The following is a 19,307-nucleotide window of genomic DNA, read 5'->3' as shown; positions in this document are numbered from 1 at the left end:
GAAAAACGATGTGACTCAGTGGGTATTTTCCTTCAAGGCTGGGTGAACTTCTGAGGGAATTGTTACACTCAACAGGCAAGTAGGACATTATATTACTGTTTACATAAAACATCTTTCCTTGTTCCACTGACAGTGGCTTGAGGCTCAGAGTCAGGGATGGGGTTCACGCTTGAACTGGCAAACTAACTAAGGACTAAAATAGGAACATAGCAAACAATGGACCAAAGGCACAGAGGAGAGAACATAAATGTTTGCAGTAAGGAGAGTGCAGAGGTAAGGGAGAACAGGAAGAGAGGAAAGCGACACTAGATTATTAAATCACACTACATTATATATCTGAGTGGTAGTCAGATCTATGCTAGAGACTACAGGCCGGTGTGTGTGTGTGTGTGTGTGTGTGTGTGTGTGTGTGTGTGTGTGTGTGTGTGTGTGTGTGTGTGTGTGTGTGTGTGTGTGTGTGTGTGTGTGTGTGTGTGTGTGTGTGTGTGTGTGTGTGTGTGTGTGTGTGTGTGTGTGCGCGCGCGCACAGAGGGCAGCCACCCATATTAGCCAGGTCAGTGGCTGTCTCATGGGGCGCCTGAGGACACACTGTTAGTTTATCCGGCTGGCTGAACATGGCTGCACCCAACAGCACAGGTCTGCCAGAGCAACAATACTACTTAAAAAAGAGCTTTGCTGTGTGGGTGATAACCTTTTCATATGGCTAGTGCGTTCAAGACAACACGGTATTAGGATGCATCCCGCTTACAAGCCAGAAGAATAAACAAGGGGGGGAAAAAACCCTCAGAGGAGTCAAAGGGAGCAGCAGGACCAAACACTCAAGTTGAATTCCACTGATAAAAAGTGAAGCTGCGAATATACAACTACATTAGATAGCCTTAATTGAGTTATTCCAACAGTTTTCAGCGATTCCCCCTATAGAAGAAAACTGAATTTTGAGTAGTTTGGATGAATGCTCAGCTTTGTTATCTTGTCAGATGAAAGGACTTACTTTCAGGCTCAGCGATATGTTTTAAGGCAGCAGGATAAAAAACCCCCAGAACACACTTTCTACACATTGTATGTAATCCATGACATGTTGTGAGTGCAGCTAATGACATGCATTGAATGCTATGTGGATCTAAAAGATTCAATTAAGGGTAAAAAACGATATGCAAAACACAGTGGCTAGTGGACAAATGCCCCAAAATCAGACTCATGTTTTATATTTACACTCATTTTGACATGTAAAGAGAAACGCATCAAGAGAAGCTTTGGATGTTTTGTTTTTCTTTTGTAATCCAGTTTTTCAGACTACATCCTAGGCTGATCAGGATTACAACCAACTACATCGAATTTAGGAGGACTAGGTCTTTCCCAATATTCTAGCTCAATTTTCTTGAAAATTTGTAATTTATTCATTAACTATCTAGTTTTCATTTGTGTGTTGTTTGGAGAGATACTACAAAATGGTATCAAATCAAAAACATAGAACTAGAGAAATTCCATTTTTTTCTTTTGGCCAAAACTGATTTCTAGATGTACAATTTTTGCCATTATGGAAAAAAAAAACAGTGAAACTCTTTGAAAGTGGTGTTTTTCTTTTTTATTGGCATTACTATAATTATACATTATATATAAACATTACATGAAAGTACACCAGATCTCACAGCATTTGTTCAGTGGTTACGCTCAGGGATCGTACCAAACTGATTCTTCATCAGCTTCATCAGAAATGGCCATAATTCTCTTACACGATTCTAGACGACCAAGTTTCTCTCCTATGGCAATATAACTTTATCTTTTGCTCATAGAAGCGAACGTTATCAGTTGGGGTCGTCCTTCTGGACATCTCCCATTTCAAATCTACAGTACCGTAACAGCTATTGTCCTGGAATGTTAGTCACTAAATAATCAGCATGTCACACAAAACCTTGGTGAATAGATCATTTCTGAGGTTTTCTGTCACCTGGCAGTTTCTTAGATCACTGGTCCTGTCTGCTCAGGAAATAACTGGCTGTTAAATGAAAACTGACAGTCTGTGTCCAATGTGCCCTCTCAGGCTAAAAATCAATTCAGCTCATGAATCATAAAAAACGTGGGAATCTGTCTCACAGTGTCCGAATGCACATTTGCCTGTCTTTGAACATTGGTCTCTTGCTTACAGTGTTTTGTGTTAATAATCCATGCCTGGTGCAGTGGTTAGGGCTCCCAGGTGTACTCTGATGCACCTGTTTCTTCTCCGTTTCCATAACATAATGTTTGTGCAAAGAGAATTATTAAAAAAAAAAAAAAAAAAACCCCACATGAACAGGCATCAAATAAATAATAAACCATCTCAAGCTGTGCATTTTGATTCTGTGTGAGACATTTGAGTTACATTGTTAAGAAAAGTCCATGCTGTGTGTGTGCACGTGCGTTTGTGTGTGTGCGTGCGTGCGTGCGTGCGTGCGTGCGTGTGTGTGTGTGTGTGTGTGTGTGTGTGTGTGTGTGTGTGTGTGTGTGGTGAGGAGGACAGCAGATGGCCAGGACTCACCCTGTAGGCTCTGTCCTCTCATTGGTCTGTGTGGCAGTGGGCCTGTCATGTTAAGTGGTCTTAACCAAAAACCTGAACTGCATGCAGAATACACAATAAGATAATTATTATTGAATTTTTATCTAATATCAGTCAATACTGTTGATTGCTGACATGATGAATGTTCCCCCCCTGACCAAGGCTACAGAAAACTATTATGAAGTCTATAAATCAGCATTGTTTTTTAAATTTTATTTCTTTGTTCATTTTATTTTTTAAATGTATTTTTCATTTAGACTTAATATATAATCTGACCATTGGTTGTATAAGATGAGCCACTTTGCCTCATAGTTGTTAATATATATTTACATTTCAATATTTTGGCATGAACATTTAAAAAGATTAAAAAATATTTAATATTGGCACAAAATAAATGTCTTTCCGTTATTTCAGTCTAAAAATATTAGATTTACCATTGGCCTTTGAAAACCCACAAACTGGTATCATTTTCACATAAGGCACCCTTTAAAAAGGGTTTATAAGTAATAATTGCTTAATTGTTTTAGCAGTGGTTAATAAATAATTCACCAATGCTTTGTAAATCAATTAGAAGAGAACATTGTTTTTTTCTTATTAATAGCAGTTTGTTTTTAAATCCCTTTAGCTAGAATTTATGTATTTATTTGTTTTTCTATTTGGTAAGAATGCAAATATAATCACTTAATTAATGCTCATGGATATCTCATTTTCTAATCAGCCATATTGCATCAGTAAAGAATTGATTTACCATTGATAAAACCATTAGTTACAACTGATAAATCCTTTATAGAACTGCCTTATTAAAAAGGAATAAATACCAGGCAATGTGCAACCCAGAGTGCTCTTAATAAAGCTATTGGTTCAAAATTATAAACCCATTCTAAAGGGTGCCTTATTAGAAAGTGGTACCAGAAAGCCTTTGCCAGTATCTAAGTAAACCTGAGCTGAAACGCTGAGAATGCTTGTTCATTTAGTTTGTTTGCTAACATCAAGTGGACCAAAAACATTAAGTATCTTCAAATGTGGTTCTCCACAGCTGTGGCTTTGACTGTCACAGTGTGACAGCAGATGTCTGGCGAACCAAAGGTGGCTCATACTGTGCTGTGGTGCACACTTTAAGTGGATTTAGCTCAACAAACTCAACTGTGCAGTTATTAGATGTGACAGGAAGTAAATGTGCAAGTCACATCGATCTCAGCATGCTAACTGTCGACTCTCCTGATGTATGCTGAAAGATGGTGTAAAATTAAACTCTTTAAAGCTAGAATGCGTGCGGTGTGTGTGTGCGCGTTCGTTTTTCTATCATTGTGAGGATCAATTTGAGTTTTAGGTCTATGCGGACGTTTTTGGAAAGTGAGGTACTTTGGGCTTTCAGTTCTTTAAAGAGCTGTTTGATATGGCTTGTCACATTTCGGGTATTTGTCATGAGAGCTCGGGGCACTGGTTCCAGCAGTTATGATAACACTGTAATTGCTGGCATCTCAGAACACAGCTACATTGCTACAAGAAGGTCGAACGGGGCAGGAGACACCTGTCGGATAATAGTACAATTTGTAAAAAAGCCTCCAGTTTAGCCAAAATATTATTTTTCATTAAATTTATTTGGGAGGTAAAAATTAAAGTGAGCCCACTGTAATATTGCTTACTCTCTCATTGCACAGGAAAACTATAAAACTGCAGCAAGTCCGGTTTAAGTCCCAGTTGAAGCAGGAAGTGGGTCTGTAAATAGACAGTTCGGTGAATAATTTCACCGTTCACCCACATTTTGTCTCCCGAATAAGTTTGACCCAGGGATAACCACCAGATTAGTCTGACCGCTTATATATTCTGACCTCTCTTTAGCGATATAACCATTTTCTTGGATGTCAGCAATTATGTTGGAGAGAATAATGTTAACATAACTGAAAACCAAAAAGTTGCTAAGATTTGGATTAGGCATGCGGTGGTTATGGTTGGGAGCAAAAGCAATTTTTCAACGAAGGTTCTCAGGTACAGAAGTAAGAACATGTGTGAGTTTGTATGAGTGAGTCCTAAGGCAAGTTAATTATGCATTACAAGTAATTTAAATATGTACCCTTTTGATTCATCACTCAATTTGGGGAGGTAAATTGTGGTCAGTTATCCATCCAGCATTCTGTAGATATGGCCATGCACCTTCTTCGCTTCCACTCAATAAAAATAGACTGTGGCCAGTGGGACCATAGATATTTCTTCAAATTCATCCCAAACATTTTCCAATGTGCTGGCTGTGACTTTCAGATTTGCTTGCAAACAAAACACTCAATGATAAACTGGTACTAAAACTAAGAGCATATATACACAATGTAACAAGGAATCTTATTATGCAATGATTATCAAAATCTCAGTACATATTCACACAAGCAAACATGTAAAATTGCAGTAGGTTAAGTGAGCAGTCAGAGGTGCTGGCCATTCATTTTAGAAAACAAACTGTTCCTGCGTTCCTGTTTGTTATGTCTTTCCCCAGAACCTTTGACTGATGGTGTATGAAATGAAGTCCTTTTCACAGGTATGGGTGCATTTATATATATATATAAAAGTATTGTGCTATGTGAAATGACAGCAGGGACTCATGTGGGTCCTCTCAGTACTATGTCTTTTCTGGCTTTAGCTTGTTGGTGGAGAAGAGAATGACGAGGATGAAGTGTAGATTCAGGCCAGTCCTTCCTGCTCGCTTGTCAACTACATTTAGGTTTGCTCCTCCATTAGAGACACAGCGCTTAAACCTAAAATCATATCCATAGTGACATGCAGCTCCAGTGGAAATGTTGTAACCAAATCCCAGGGAGACTTTTGTGCCTTCATGAGTTTCGAGACAGACGGTGAGGCCTTGCACAGAGGTTTTATGTCCTCTTTTGTCAGACAATCCACACTGGCTCTCCCTGATTCCTCTGTTACTGTTGCGCTCCTTTGTGCTGCACTGCAAAAGTGCGCCGTCTTGATTTGTGTGACATTGTCTCAGTTCCACGCTTTGCCCTCTCTGACGCTGCTTGGATCTGCCTTGCTCACAGATCCAATCACAGAAACATGACACCAGAAAACAGAGCGTTATCCTGTGGTACCAACCGTCCACAGAGGTATCTTTGCTGATGCGCAGAGCTGCTGCACAGACTGAGACATCAAAACCATGTACTTTCATGTCTAGGTGCTTTCAACATCAATGAGCATGTAGAACAAACAGAATTACTACAAAGACGACAGTCTTCACATCAGTTATTTTGGTCAAAGCGTGATAAAAAGTATTTGATTATAGCCATACAAGCTTAAGTAAACATTTCATGATGCACATAAGTGAGCGAGTACTGTATCTACAAAAACACTAACTGCAGGACACAATTTTCCACAAAAGAAGGTGAATTTTGTAAAGCATGTTTCTTTCATAAACCAGTCTGTAAACAAATCTCCTTTTCTTTTCTTAAGCTCAATGCTTTTGCCTTTAAATTCTCTCATCATCCTCTTTTCATCAAGTTCCCACTATTATTAGAATATCACTTGTATTGTTAGGCACAGAAACCTGCCTAGAATAACATAATCCCCAAATAAGCTAAGAATCAGGCTGTGCTTATAGGTACAATATATACATGTGTGGTTGAAGAATGTACAGGATGATCACTGGAAGCCCCTGGCTGTTGGCTACAGCTGCAGTTACTGGAGGTGCGGCAAGTTATCTCATAGCTGACAATGTGTTCAGGCACGCGCATCAGATGGAGGTGTATATATAGACGAAGACAAGCAGCAGGAGGTTGAGCGCGATGCCGATGACTCCCAGCACAGCCAGGAATCTCTCCTCCGGTGTGCTCAGGTATGGACTCATCAGGTCCATGTAAAACTTTTTCAGTGACTCCACTGACTACAGAAAACAAATTTTTTAGTTATGAGCGATCAGCTGTACATCTGCACTGACGCTCTGTTCAAGTAGAATTAACAGTGCTGAGGAGCAAATAGGCCTATGGGGTCCCTCTGTTGATAATTCACTTGGCGAATTTTTGGTCCCTAATATAGTTTTAGCAGTGTACCATCCCTCCCTATCAACTAATTTGGTCAAGTGAACTCAAAGTGCTGTGTTTGTCAGACTATTTGGCAGTGACTTTATCTTAAAATTCATAAAAAGAAAGCTGAAAAGAAAAAAACACGGTGTTATGAGACATAAAGGCAGATGTAGCACAGTCAGATATGAGCACCATCAGATGAAAGACACATAAGAGCTTCGGTCTAGCTGTCGAAACAGTCAGAGGAATGCAACACCACAGTCATGCATTAGTATTGATTACACACACATATGACCATTACCAGACTGGACACACTGTCAGCAGTCATTTGACATGGACGTGTGAAATATTGTTTTGGAAAATGTGCAGGTACAGTTTGAAAGTGCAGATGATTCCACCTGTGGCTCCTGTTCTGTGACGGGCAGCGGCCTTTAGTCAGCGGAGCAGAGCTGTCTTAAAGGATAAGCAGGGATGCAGGTGTGGATAAATATGGCTACCATCCAGCTGAACAGGCTGCCAATGATCCTCACATCTCAGCGCTTACTCTGCATAATCAAACCCTCCAGGTGCATAAATACTTAAAGAGGAGGGTTGGCATGTGTGGAGCAAGGTTGGGTACACTGCCAACGTCTCTTGTCCGAAGAACACCTTAGGTGACGGAGGTGTAGATGTAGACAAATATGACCACTAAAAGATTGAGGATGGTTCCGATGATGCCCAGCACGGCTAGAATTCGCTCCTCGCGGTCGTTCGTGGAGTCGTCCTCTCTTGCATGAGCGCTGCAGACATAGCGGCTGCCGGGGACCATGGTTACCATCACAGAACCCCACCCCCACAGGGCGCGACGCCTGTGGGAGAGAGGCAAATGGAAACAAGAGAGGGAAGAGAAAGAAACAGGTTAATTATATCCGACACAAAGTAGCTGAAAATGGTCCCTCATCTTTTCACTTACAAACTTTCTCCTGCATGCATGTAGGCATTGAATATTGAACACAGAAGGGTAAAAAGTTCAAAGTCAGTGGAGAATGAAATGAGTTTTTGACTTTGTTTGGTGTCTGACCCATATCTGCACCAAAAGCAGACATTTATGCTACTTCAAAACATTCCTCCTCCTTTTCTCTCTTCCATTTCCTTCATTCTTGTACATCTTTTTTGTCCTCCTTCTTGGCCTACATCTTCTTTTCTTTGCTTTCTTCCTCCTACTCTTCCTCTCACTTCCCCTACTTCTGTTGCCCTCACCTCTTTTCACTGTTCCTTTTCCTTCCCTCATATTTTCTCATTTCTTTCATGTCTCATTGACTTCAAAACGAGTCCAACTCAACAAGACATTTGAAGCAATGCCGACAACATCTAACTTTTTTATGTTGACGTTCTCATATTCACCTTGTCTTTCTTTCATGTTCACTTCTTCCTTTCTTTATCATCTTATATAATGCCCTCACCCCTTTCATTTTCTTAGTAATTCTAACTCCTATAACACCCTTTGTTGATAAAAATCCATTCACTTTTTAGTATAATTGTCACAATAATTCAATTAAAGTTTGTGTAACAATTCCTCAAAATCCCTGTTCTATAAAATTCATTATACTCCTTCTTTTTTCTCTACATCCGTTTATTCTCCTTTCCCTCTGTCACTGAGCATTACTGCTGATGTGCGATCAATGGTGTCTGTTAAAACTGAATGAGGTCGGATGCTGATGAGGGAATTATCTGTAGTCCTCTGAGACAGTTTGGGAGCACTGAGGGAAATGGAGGTTAGGATGAGAACAGTGCAAGTGTGTGTATTTATATCTGTGTGTGTGTGTGTGTGTGTGTGTGTGTGTGTGTGTGTGTGTGTGTGTGTGTGTGTGTGTGTGTGTGTGTGTGGTGTGTGTGTGTGTGTGTGTGCATGTGTGACTGAGAGTGAGTAAGTGTGGCTTTACAGGAGTTAAGATTTCCACTAAAGTGAACTGACCATAATTAGATCCACTGGTCAATTACTCCATCCAAACAATAATTCACCACCTTCCATTAAGAGCATGAACAAAAATAGATCATAGAAAATATTCGGTTTCATGACGTTTTATTAGAGACAGTCAATCACAATCTCTCTCCCTGGTCAAGTGTTAAAGCCACAGGCAAACACATAGATGTCAACACTGAACAGATTCATTCTCAAAAGTTTCATTTCTGCCTCACACTTTTTCTGTTCTTTATATATACCAGCCGTGACAGCAGGGCTAGTATTGTTTTCACCGTGTGTGTGTGTGTGTGTGTGTGTGTGTGTGTTCCTGGAGACACTTACTGTAGCAATCGTGCAAGACACAGCCACAAAACCCGGTGTGTAGCTGAGATCAAAATGAAGGGCGAGGGCAAAGGTGGGTGTGGTCATGGGTCATGTAGTAATGACTGACTACTTACTGGTCAGAATGCCAACACGTCGTTGTGACTGGTGTTATCCCATTACAAGATGGTCTCTAGTTGTTCTTTTTATTTTGTTGGTGTGCTGGATAAACATTTCAACATCTAACAGCTGTTGTGGTGGCCCAGGGGCGTGTGTGTGTGTGTGTGTGCGTGTGTGTCTATGTGTGTGTATGTAGAGTAATGACTGGGACATGGCAATATCTTTTTAATGCAGCTCAGCTATTCAGCAGTGTAACATAATTATTTCCAACCCAATTAGAGGGAATACAAGGCACACCTCAAAACTCAGGGCCGAGAGAGACGTAAAACACATAGTAGAAGCAAAAACAAGGGTAGCAAATGATAAAGGAAAGTACAGGAGAAATCTGAGATAATTTGCTTCTCCACATCAATTTAGACCTGAGGTGTGTAGCATACAGCATTAAAGATGAACTAAACTGTACAAATAAATAATGGGTTTACGACAGCCGCCCACCTGTTAGAGTGTCACCCACTGAAACCTTCACATGAAACTGGACCTCTCAGTTTTAGTGTAATATAGTAGCTGAAGCTGAAATCCCTCACAAGACAAACCTGGAGATCAATTTATAGAAGCCATATTTACACAGGTTGAGCTTTGTCACATACATATGCTGCAAGTTCACTAAAAGCACAATGCAGTCCAGAAAACGAGTTGCCGCCACATGCTGATTGTGCAGCGGGACGTTACACAGAAACACTGTTCCAGGGTATTTGTATTTGTCAGGTGTCAGAATATTGGCTTTTTTTTGAAGAGCTATACCTATATAAACCTTCACATAAAACAATGTGTGCAAATAATGGTCTGAGGACCTTTCACTGTCCTTGCCTGAACTTTGATTATGTAACCAAGGTCCCATATCTAGAATTACTATCATTCCTTCAAGTTCACTTGCTCTTTGTATGTCCTCTCTCTTATCTCCACTTTAAGTCCTGTGACCATTGAATTTATACGGAGATCAGAGAGGATTTTTTTTTTCCTCCTTTTTTTGCATGTGTGTGGATTCCTCTAGGCATTCACAACATTTACATTTCAATATGTTGATTATATGTGCACATGTACATTTTGAATGTGTATGTACAGTATGTGCGTATGATTGCTTGAAAAAAAAAGGAAGAATGAGTCAGTGCTATCACCTGTACAACTAAAGAACAATCATGCATTCAGCATTCACACATACTGTACATGCTGCATACTGTATATGCAGTTTAATAACTGCAGTATTCTACCTTACATTCACAAGCTTTAGACTACTACTGCTCCAAATATATCTCCAGATATTCGAATAACACACTTTCTCCTCCCTCCTTCCCTCCCTCTGTTCAAGTACATCTTTAATGAACCGCAGCAGCTCGAGCATTTAGTCAATTCAAATTAATATTTGAGTATATCCATGCTATTTCACTCAGTCAAACCTCCACCATCCCACCACATTACTGTAATAAAAGAGCGGGAGGAATCAGCTGTGATTGTCTTATGATAATTTAGATTGAAACTGCACTTTAATTTATCATTTGTCACTATGAAGGTTTTTCACAAGAACTCACTTCTGCAGGTAAAAGCAGTCAGTGGCATCATTTTTTAAGATAAATCTAGTTTTTGTGTTTTCAGTCTGAGGGGTTAGTTACTAACATCTCCCTGCACTATAAAGAAGCAGTCATCAGTCTTTGACTCTAATCCTATATAAATAACAAACTGAAAAAAACAAAACTCCATGTCCTAATTGTGACTGTGTACTGAGCTTTTTTTCATGCAACCAAAGCATTCCTCCAGGAAAACATGAGATTAAAGTCAAGAGATTATAATTAGAAACTTTTACAAATGGCAAATAAACTTGTTGTTTACCAAACACTGAGGGATATGGTAAATGCACAGTAGCACTGGGAAATTCACCAGTGGCCACTGAATGAGCAATGCAGGGCAATCTGCCCCATGAAACTCATGCATAATATTCCCCATAATTGGTGCAGATAGCTGCTCTGCTTATTTCACTGTCAAATTAATTTATGTAGGGTGTGATATAAATTCCCCATGGAGGGTCCATCTGCAGTGCAGTGTGCATTATTGTAGGAGTTTGAGAGGTTATACTGTGAATCCCTTATCAACATAATCTCATGGAAATATGTAGAATGGAAATAAGAGCCTGTGAGATGCATATTTTAAATTACATGTAGAAAAATAGGTCACTATTAAGTAAAGTAATATCTTTGAAGGATTTTTCTTCCAAAAATGTTCATTTTGTAAGTAAATTTGAGGTGTGAACAAAATCACACACAAAATGTTCAATTAGCAAGATTTCAATGGGTGGAGCTTTCTGGAGGCCAGTGCCACCCCTGGGTGACAGTGCAGCATGAGCAGCCTTTCCTCTGAGGGAGGAAAGTCTGATAAGGACAAGGTTTGATTTTATCAAATGGGCTCACCACCTGGATTGAATGATTAAATGAGGAAAATATTTCCAGTAGTATAAATATAGTTACAAATAATGTGGGCATTATATAAATTGCAGGACTGTGGATTTGTGGAGGGACTGATAAAAGTATTTTCAGCCTGTAGACATCATCTTATGGAATTTAAAGACATTTTTGTGCGTTGTTGGATGGATGGATGGATGGATGGATGGATGGATGGATGGATGGATGGATGTATAGATAGATAGATGTTTAAGTGCGGTCTCTCTTCAGGGAGATATCGCATCCAATATTAATTAGCTCAAATATATAAAGACAGATAGAGGACAAACAGAGACACAGACAGTTAAACACTTGAGAGAGAGAGAGACAAGAAACAGACAGACCGAGTAATAGGCAGCCAGACTAATATGCATACACAATTAGAGGCAGACCTCCCAAAATGCTGCACTGTTTCCCCCATCTAATGTTAACTTCCAAACCATCATCCTAAAACTGCACTGACAGTCCCATCACAGAGATTGTAGTGAAAGATATTGTGACAGAAATTAATAAAAGGTAAATAAAAAATTGAAGAAAGGATGGATTGTTGCAGGATGGAAGAACAGATGGAGGAATGAAAGAATGAAAAATTTAGACGTCTGGGGAGGATAGTGTGTGAGTATGTGTGTGCGTGTTTGGGTGTTTCGTGAACTCTCAAATAGCAGCAACCCTTTCCCTGCAAGATGCTTTAATTGTCCTCGTTCTGATCTTTGTCTGAAACATTAGCCAAAGGTAGATTAGACTCCACACTCTGTAATTATACACACACACACACACACACACACACACACACACACACACACACACATTCACACGCAGACACATTTCATCTCATGTGTAGCACTCTAATTTGTACTTCTAATCTCCATACCTACTTTATTCATTTTGTATTAGAAGATTATACCACATCTACATTTATCATGCACACGCTCTCATCTCACGCTTTTCTGTACACCCTGACGACTTCCTCTGAGTTTTGGAGTGTAGAGCGAATATGCAGTTAGGAAGCACTACAGATGCACCTGTGTGAACCCACTGCTGCAGAGAGTAAATCCAGCACTCAATGTCCTCATAGTCTTTCCTTGTACTGACTGGCACTGACTCCGGTGCCGTTAATGAGCAGCGGACAATGCATCAAGAGTTTTGTCTTCTTCATCAACTTTGCTGGCTACACATTCACACTGGATACTAATGAGTTTAAGGTAGCAACAAGTAATGTTTCAGGGACCAGCTCAGCAATGTGTCTCAAGATGGGATTTAATGCAGAGATGGATGACTGCAGTCTTTGCATTATCGTGATTAATGGTTTAGAATTGGGGGGGGGGGGGGGGGGGCAGACTCCTCAACCAACCTCTCAAAAGACTGAGCCACACTGGACCAACTCGAGTGTTTTTTTATACAGCATTCAGTCAGTGCAGGGCTGTTGGTAGTTGGGATAGCAGCAGATTTCATTTTGTTTCCCATGGCCACCAGTGCATCACCTGTGCCACATGGCTGGCAGCTGTTAGCCGTCACTGAGCTGTCAAAGATGGAATTTTATTTTTTTATGGCTTGTTCCCCCTCCCTACATTTCCTCTTAGTATCATTATGTACTGTCATCTTTCAACATTTGCAGTTTTTGAACATCTTCACTTTTTGCTTCACTGTTGCTTGTGTATTCATATACATACAGTTATAGAGGTATAGGTATAGAATACACTTGATGTACACAGCTTTATGATAACATAAAGATCTGGTCTGTAGCTTGTTGTCTTATTAACACATAATTATTCAACTTTCCCATTTTGTCCCTGATCAGCTGCAAGTGACTGCGTTCATATATCATCCTCTTTGTCGTGATGGACTCTCAGAACAACGTCCTTGTATCTCCGCCTATCTTTCATTGGAGTTTTGGTCATTATTTGCCTTGATAACAGCAGCCTCTTCAGACTCTGAGCTTTTCTCTGAACTCAGCTGATTCACACTCCAGGATTCCCTACGAGCTCTTTATCTTCCCAATCTGCCACTCAGCCATTGAAAGTTAATCTGTTTTTGGGGTGTCCCGGGGGCCTAGGGGTTTAAGATGCTGACCACGTAATTGCAATACTCTATGTTCGTCATCCCCCATATGTCTCCCCTGATTTCTTGTCAGCTCACTGTCAAATAAAAGCCCCCCAAAAAATGCCTCTAATACTTACAAATAACGGTAATCTATCTCACATCTCTGTCTGTTTCATCCTTGCGATATGATTATTTAGTCAGGCAAATAATCACCAGCTGCCACTGAGACTCTTGACACATTAAAACAACCGAAAATGATGAGAGCGCTGCTTCTAACTTCTTGATGCTGGGTAGATTTTTATTTCTCATTGCAGACTAATGGCAGTGAGATTTCATGTTGAGGATATCTGACCCTTTTAACCTTAATCATGCTCCAGGGCTTGTGATTATTGGTAACGAAGACAGAAAAAATTCTGATGATGTCAAATACAATAGAAACAAATTGAGTTCTATCGAGGGGCACTGTGCTGTGTCTATCAGCTGTACATGCAGTAGTGATCAGAGACAGAAGGAATTGCAAGTATTGATCGGAGTCTTTGATTGGTAGTGTTATTGACACCAAAGAAAGTCTCAATCAATGATCTTAAAGTTTTTGTGTTTGCTACAATATAGACACTGCTCAGCATTTGCAGAGAGATCAATGACACAAACAGGCTGTATGTACACATAAAGAGGTTGTGTGTGCCACAGCTCAGCTGTAAAGACCAGCTGCTTGCTGCTCAGAGATATCATTTCGTTTTCATTATGTTATCCTACATATAGAATCCTACATCCTTTCCATGAATTCACAAAGTCTCTTGTTGCTTCCGTCTCTAGCTGTCTGTGTCTCTCGCGCACACTCGGGAAGACGCACGCATGCACACACAGTGAGCTGATGCACAGAGGGATGGTGTGGGAACCAGATCCGTATGACACTAGAACGTTCCACAGCCTCATTACGAGCTGGAGCCCGGCGCTGCTACAATACGAAGCCAGCGGCCATGAAGCGACTGTCACTTCTCCTCAGCCACAGCCCTGCTTCCTCCATGTTTGTGCATGTGTTTTTATAGCGTGCGTGTGTGTGTGTGTGTGTGTGTGTGTGTGTGTGTGTGTGTGTATGTGTGGAGGCTTGTGTGTGAGAAAGATCTAGAGAGAGAAAGAGAGAATGAGTGTGCTTACTGTAAGACTCAGTGTATGTGCGGTATTCATGACAGCAAGAGAGGAGAGAAAAAGCATCTGTGTGGAGGAGAAGACGTGTGTGTGTGCGTGCGCGCGCGCGCGTGTGTGTGTGTGTGTGTGCGCGCGCACGCATACCTGCGTGTTTGGTTCAGTTTGTTTGGAAACAGTCCCCTATTTCGAGGTGACAGCTCAACCCATTAGAGTTGAAGAATGAAAATCTTTAAGTCATTAAGAGTTTGGAGAAATTCTCATCATAAAACACACCAAGCATACCAAGAACCTGCTGAATCAAAACAAGCATTGATTGGCTCAGTTTGAAACTGTATTTTTGCACAGCACATGGAAACTAACATGTTTACTGGAAGAACAACAATGCATTGTTTGTTTGGCTATGTGTCATTTTTAACACTAAATGTGTTTCTAGGCAAGTTCTCAATAAACAAGATTTTTGACACGCTCTCAGCTAATATCAATACTCAGCAGTATGTGATGCATTCACTGCTACAATAGCAAATACATTTCTCACACAACTGCAAGCACCAAGCAAAATGGAAATTTAGCCTGACAACAAACTCGCAACAATTAAAAGCCTTTCTCTCTATCAACCAGAGCCAATAAGAGTGTGTTTCAAGATACAAAGTGCCCATATAGTCAGTCTGATTTCAGCTTCAGACTTCACATTTGAACTCGAATAATAAGAGTTTTTTCTAGTGGGAGACAGTAAATGTTGACAGATGTTAATTGGGCATATGATAGCGAGTTGTAGACAACAATAGAGGTGTGTCCTCTGGCAATTAATGCCTGATGTTATGCATATCATGTGATTTAACGACCATCACTTGATGTTGGAGTATATTTTGATGGCATTTAACATGGCCCTGTTTATGTGCTTGGTTCAGTTTTCATTCAGGTGCCAGGCTGGATGTCATGTGACCCACTGGGCACCTGCATCATGTGACCCACATTAAACATAAAATGAGCAAGTGATCACATGACCCCGCTGCATCCAATAACATGAACTATCTCAATACCCCTGAACACCGAGTCTCCTGACTGAACTTTCACCTTTGACCTTGGCCAACCTCCTGAGGGAATATGATGCTCAGTGGTGGATATACAGTGTGCATGCACCCACAGATACGTATGCACAGATGGCAGACGTGAAGGTTTACCATAGAAGTAGAGATGTGTACTCACCACACATTGCACCAGGGGGGCAGCCAAAGACTCCTTTCTTTCTCCCTGTTATCCGAGCATGTTGTCAGTTTTTTCTTCTCCTCCGTCCTACTGGTTTCTTTCACCTCCCTCTCCTCTTCCTCCTCCTCCCCCTCCCTGTCCCCCCTCTCACCACTGCTGTTCAGGTCCAGCTCTATCGCTGGTGGGGAGAATCCAGGCAACACACACACACACAAACACACGCTTACACACACACACAGCTCCGGGCGACGCTTTGACAATATACTCAGACACAGCTGGCTTCAGAGCTCGGCGCACACACACACACACACACACACTAGCACACCTCTACACACCGCACACTCACACAAGCATAACGCACAAACACAGCTGAGCTCCTCGACAGTCCTTACACCCCCACGCCGCCACAAATATACACACACACACACGCAGCTGGTCTATCCGCAGCTGGATTGAGAATGTGGCGATGTGTCCTCCTGCGTTATTGTCGTGATGTTTTGAGAAATCTGTGATTCAGGTAGGAGAGGAGGCAGTCTCTACCTTAATGCCGTGACAACATTTAGAGCCATCGTGACTTTATTCAGTCATGGAGACAAAAACAAAGTATACATCCTGCCTCCAGTTAAAGGATCCTTTTGTGTTGATGCACATCAAAGCGTCTCTACACTTAGATTTCCTCAAGCCATGACAGCGAACCTCCACCAGCCAAATCTGTGTAATGGGGAAATTTTCAGAGAGTTGGAACAGTTCCAATCAGTCCAGGACAAAATAATGAGAGGAAACATCTATGAATGCTTCAGCAGCGTTTGGCTTATCTCATCTGGCAGCGATGTACCTCACAGTGGCAGTCAGTCCCAAAATATAAATCTCTATTCATCAGCCACGGCTGGATCTTGTTCTTGTAGAGAAGAAGAAATTGTTCTAGTCCTGATGTGATCTCTCAAGTATTGAATCCCTTTTTGCTTTTGCTGCTCCCACACAAGACTGAGGTCCCGTTCTCTCTGCAATCACTCCACACTCCCCAAGAAATTGCACAGCTGGCCAAAAAATAAAAATAAAAGCCCTCCAGGAAACTGAGTCTTGGCTAATTTGTAGGTCTTGTCTTAATGCGCAGTAACATCTCAACTTCACCACACTCAGCTGTCTTCTGACACACTTTTAACGTCAGTGTAAAAATCCCTCTGAATAACCAAAAAAAAAAAAACAAGAAGAAAAACATCAACTGTGTTTCTTCCTTCTGCTTCCGTCTCTGTGGTGCAAGGAGTGAGCTCTTTTGAGAGTGGCCCGTCGGCATCAATATTTAACACAAACCTCTTGCTGTGTTGCTGTCACGGTTAAAGTTTCCATGTTCCCGCCTTTGTGCATTGGGCAACAACTTCTCTGGTCTGCAGTGTTTTCCGGTTGTGCTCTTACTGGCCTTTTTTAACTATTGCTCTCTGCTTAGATGTCAAGCATGTCTTACCTAGCCTGATTTGCCCTTTATCTCCATCACCTGTTCCTTGGCGTTGTCTGTTCTTTCTCTAACCTCTCTACCGTCCATACCATTTCCTTCCTTTCCTGTGATCAACCTTCTTGAAGCTCGTCCTCCTGTATGCAAACCTCAGTCATGTTCGCTCCCTGTGGCGAGACACAGTCACTCAGGACTTTCTCCCCTGTGGCTGCTCAAGTAGTTTTTCAGTAAGTCCGTCCTTCTGTCCTTTGCAGCTCTATGTCCACTTTCTGCCCTGCAGCAAACCTTCATTCAACCTTCCCTCAACCAGCTTCAGTCATACCAAACCCTCCACTTTCTAAACTGACCCTCTTCTCGCCTTCCTTTCCCTGTAGCAGGCTGATTCACTTGGCCTATATCTCACTCACCGCCTGCCAGTGTGGCTGAATCTGCCCTCATCCTGTCCTTCCTTTGTCTAATGACTGCTCAATTCTGGTCAAGTCTTCCTCTATTTTTCCCCCTATATCGCTCACATTGCTCCTCCATCCCCCTCTACCTCTTCTCTTGCATGCAGAATACACAGTATTCTAGCTGCTGTGCTCTGAGTCATACAGCTCTCTCTCTCTCTCTCTCTCTTTCTCTCTCTCTCTCTCTCGCCTCCCCTTTCCTTTCCAGAAGCTTTGCAAATGTTCCGTTTTTTTTTTTTGTCTCCTCTCTCTAACAACACGCCAGGATCTGTCAGCTTTTCTCTTTGTCCCAAACACCAAAATGATGCTTCGGCATCCTGCTGAGACAGATGGAAGGACAGCCTGTGGATAGACAGTCAAGGAGAGAGAGAGAAAAAGGAAAGAGGGAGTCACACTTTCCCCAACAGAGACGAGAGTCTTTAAATGCTTGTCTGTTTCTTTCTGTGATCTTGCTGCTGCTGACAGACTCTTAGTTTGATTACAGGTGACTTCTTTTCTCCTCTTCATACAGGGGAAATGTCTTTTTACCTGCTGTGGTCAATGGAACAAGTTTGCTCCTTTTTTTCCCCTTCTATTTAACCCTTGCTGCTGCTGCTGATGCTGCTCCTTCAAGTCCACATTTGTGACAGTCTGGACAAAAAAAGAAAGAAAGAAAAATAAAGGATAAAACAGTGGTAAACGTTTCCCTGAAAAGACAAAAGTACAATAGTAGAGAGAGACTCTCTGAGAGGGAAAGACAAGGATTGGAGAAGAAGGATGTGGAGATGAATAAAAGAAAAAAAGGGATGCCTTCAGGATCTGTGGAAGTGACAGTAGAGGAGATATGGAGGGAGAGAGGAGGCAGGGAGGAGGAGGAGGGGGGGTGAAGAAGAGGGGGAGGAGGGAGGATTGTGGAGAAAAGCTTTTGTGTGGGTGGAATGGAGAGATGATTGTAAGATGGATATGGATTGAAGCGAGAAGAGGAGCTTGTCAAGAAGGGATGGAGTGAAGAGAATGGATGGTGGGATGAGAGGATAGAGGCACATGGATGGGTGGATGGATAGATGGATGGATGAAGGGTTAGGTGGTGGATAGAGGGAGAGAAAGATGGGCACACAAATGGATTTATGGAGGGACGGATGAATGGCTTGACAGATTGACTGCTCTTCTATGACAAAGAGGAAATGATTTCATGCGGCTGTCATGGAAGAAAAGGCCTCTCCCAGTCTCTGTTAGTCCAAACTATTCAAATGATCCTCTCATTCATAGCTATTTAATATTTCTTTTACCTGCATGGGAATCCTGTTGTGCTCTCTCTGACAATGCACTGCTCCCCTCCTCTCTCTTAATTTCTACCTCTCTCATCGATTCTCTCCATCCCTCTGTCTGCTTCTGCAGCCTCAGTCTGTGCTATCACTAAAATGCAGCATCCCTCCCTCCTCCTCTGTCTCACCCACTCTATTTCCCACATTTCCCTCCCTCCCTCTCCCCCTCTCTGCTCCTGTTCTCTCTATATTTGTCCTTCTCTGTCTCCCACTGTCCCCCTCCACCCCCTTTTCTCTCCCCCCCAGTTTTTACCCTTCGCTTCGTTATGTCCTACATCACCCCACCTCACCTTTTGT

The 19,307-nt window shown here is 41.6% G+C and overlaps 1 long non-coding RNA gene across 2 annotated transcripts; it reads right to left on the bottom strand.

Moving 5' to 3' along the window:
• Window positions 1–1,562: 1,562 nt before the first annotated feature.
• Window positions 1,563–19,111, bottom strand: LOC130168373 (uncharacterized). 2 transcript variants are annotated; one of them, XR_008827422.1, is made up of 4 exons: window positions 18,975–19,111; window positions 18,235–18,336; window positions 15,811–18,048; window positions 1,563–7,391 (listed from the first exon to the last, which is right to left on the bottom strand). It is a non-coding gene; the product is annotated as an uncharacterized LOC130168373 (long non-coding RNA). The 2 variants fall into 2 exon arrangements; XR_008827421.1 differs by having other exon boundaries at window positions 15,811–18,336.
• Window positions 19,112–19,307: the final 196 nt, after the last annotated feature.

Source organism: Seriola aureovittata, chromosome 4 (genome assembly GCF_021018895.1).
Source record: "Seriola aureovittata isolate HTS-2021-v1 ecotype China chromosome 4, ASM2101889v1, whole genome shotgun sequence".
Taxonomy (NCBI): Eukaryota; Metazoa; Chordata; class Actinopteri; order Carangiformes; family Carangidae; genus Seriola; species Seriola aureovittata.
Note: the sequence above shows the minus strand (reverse complement) of the source record. Positions and strands in the feature narration are given on the sequence as shown.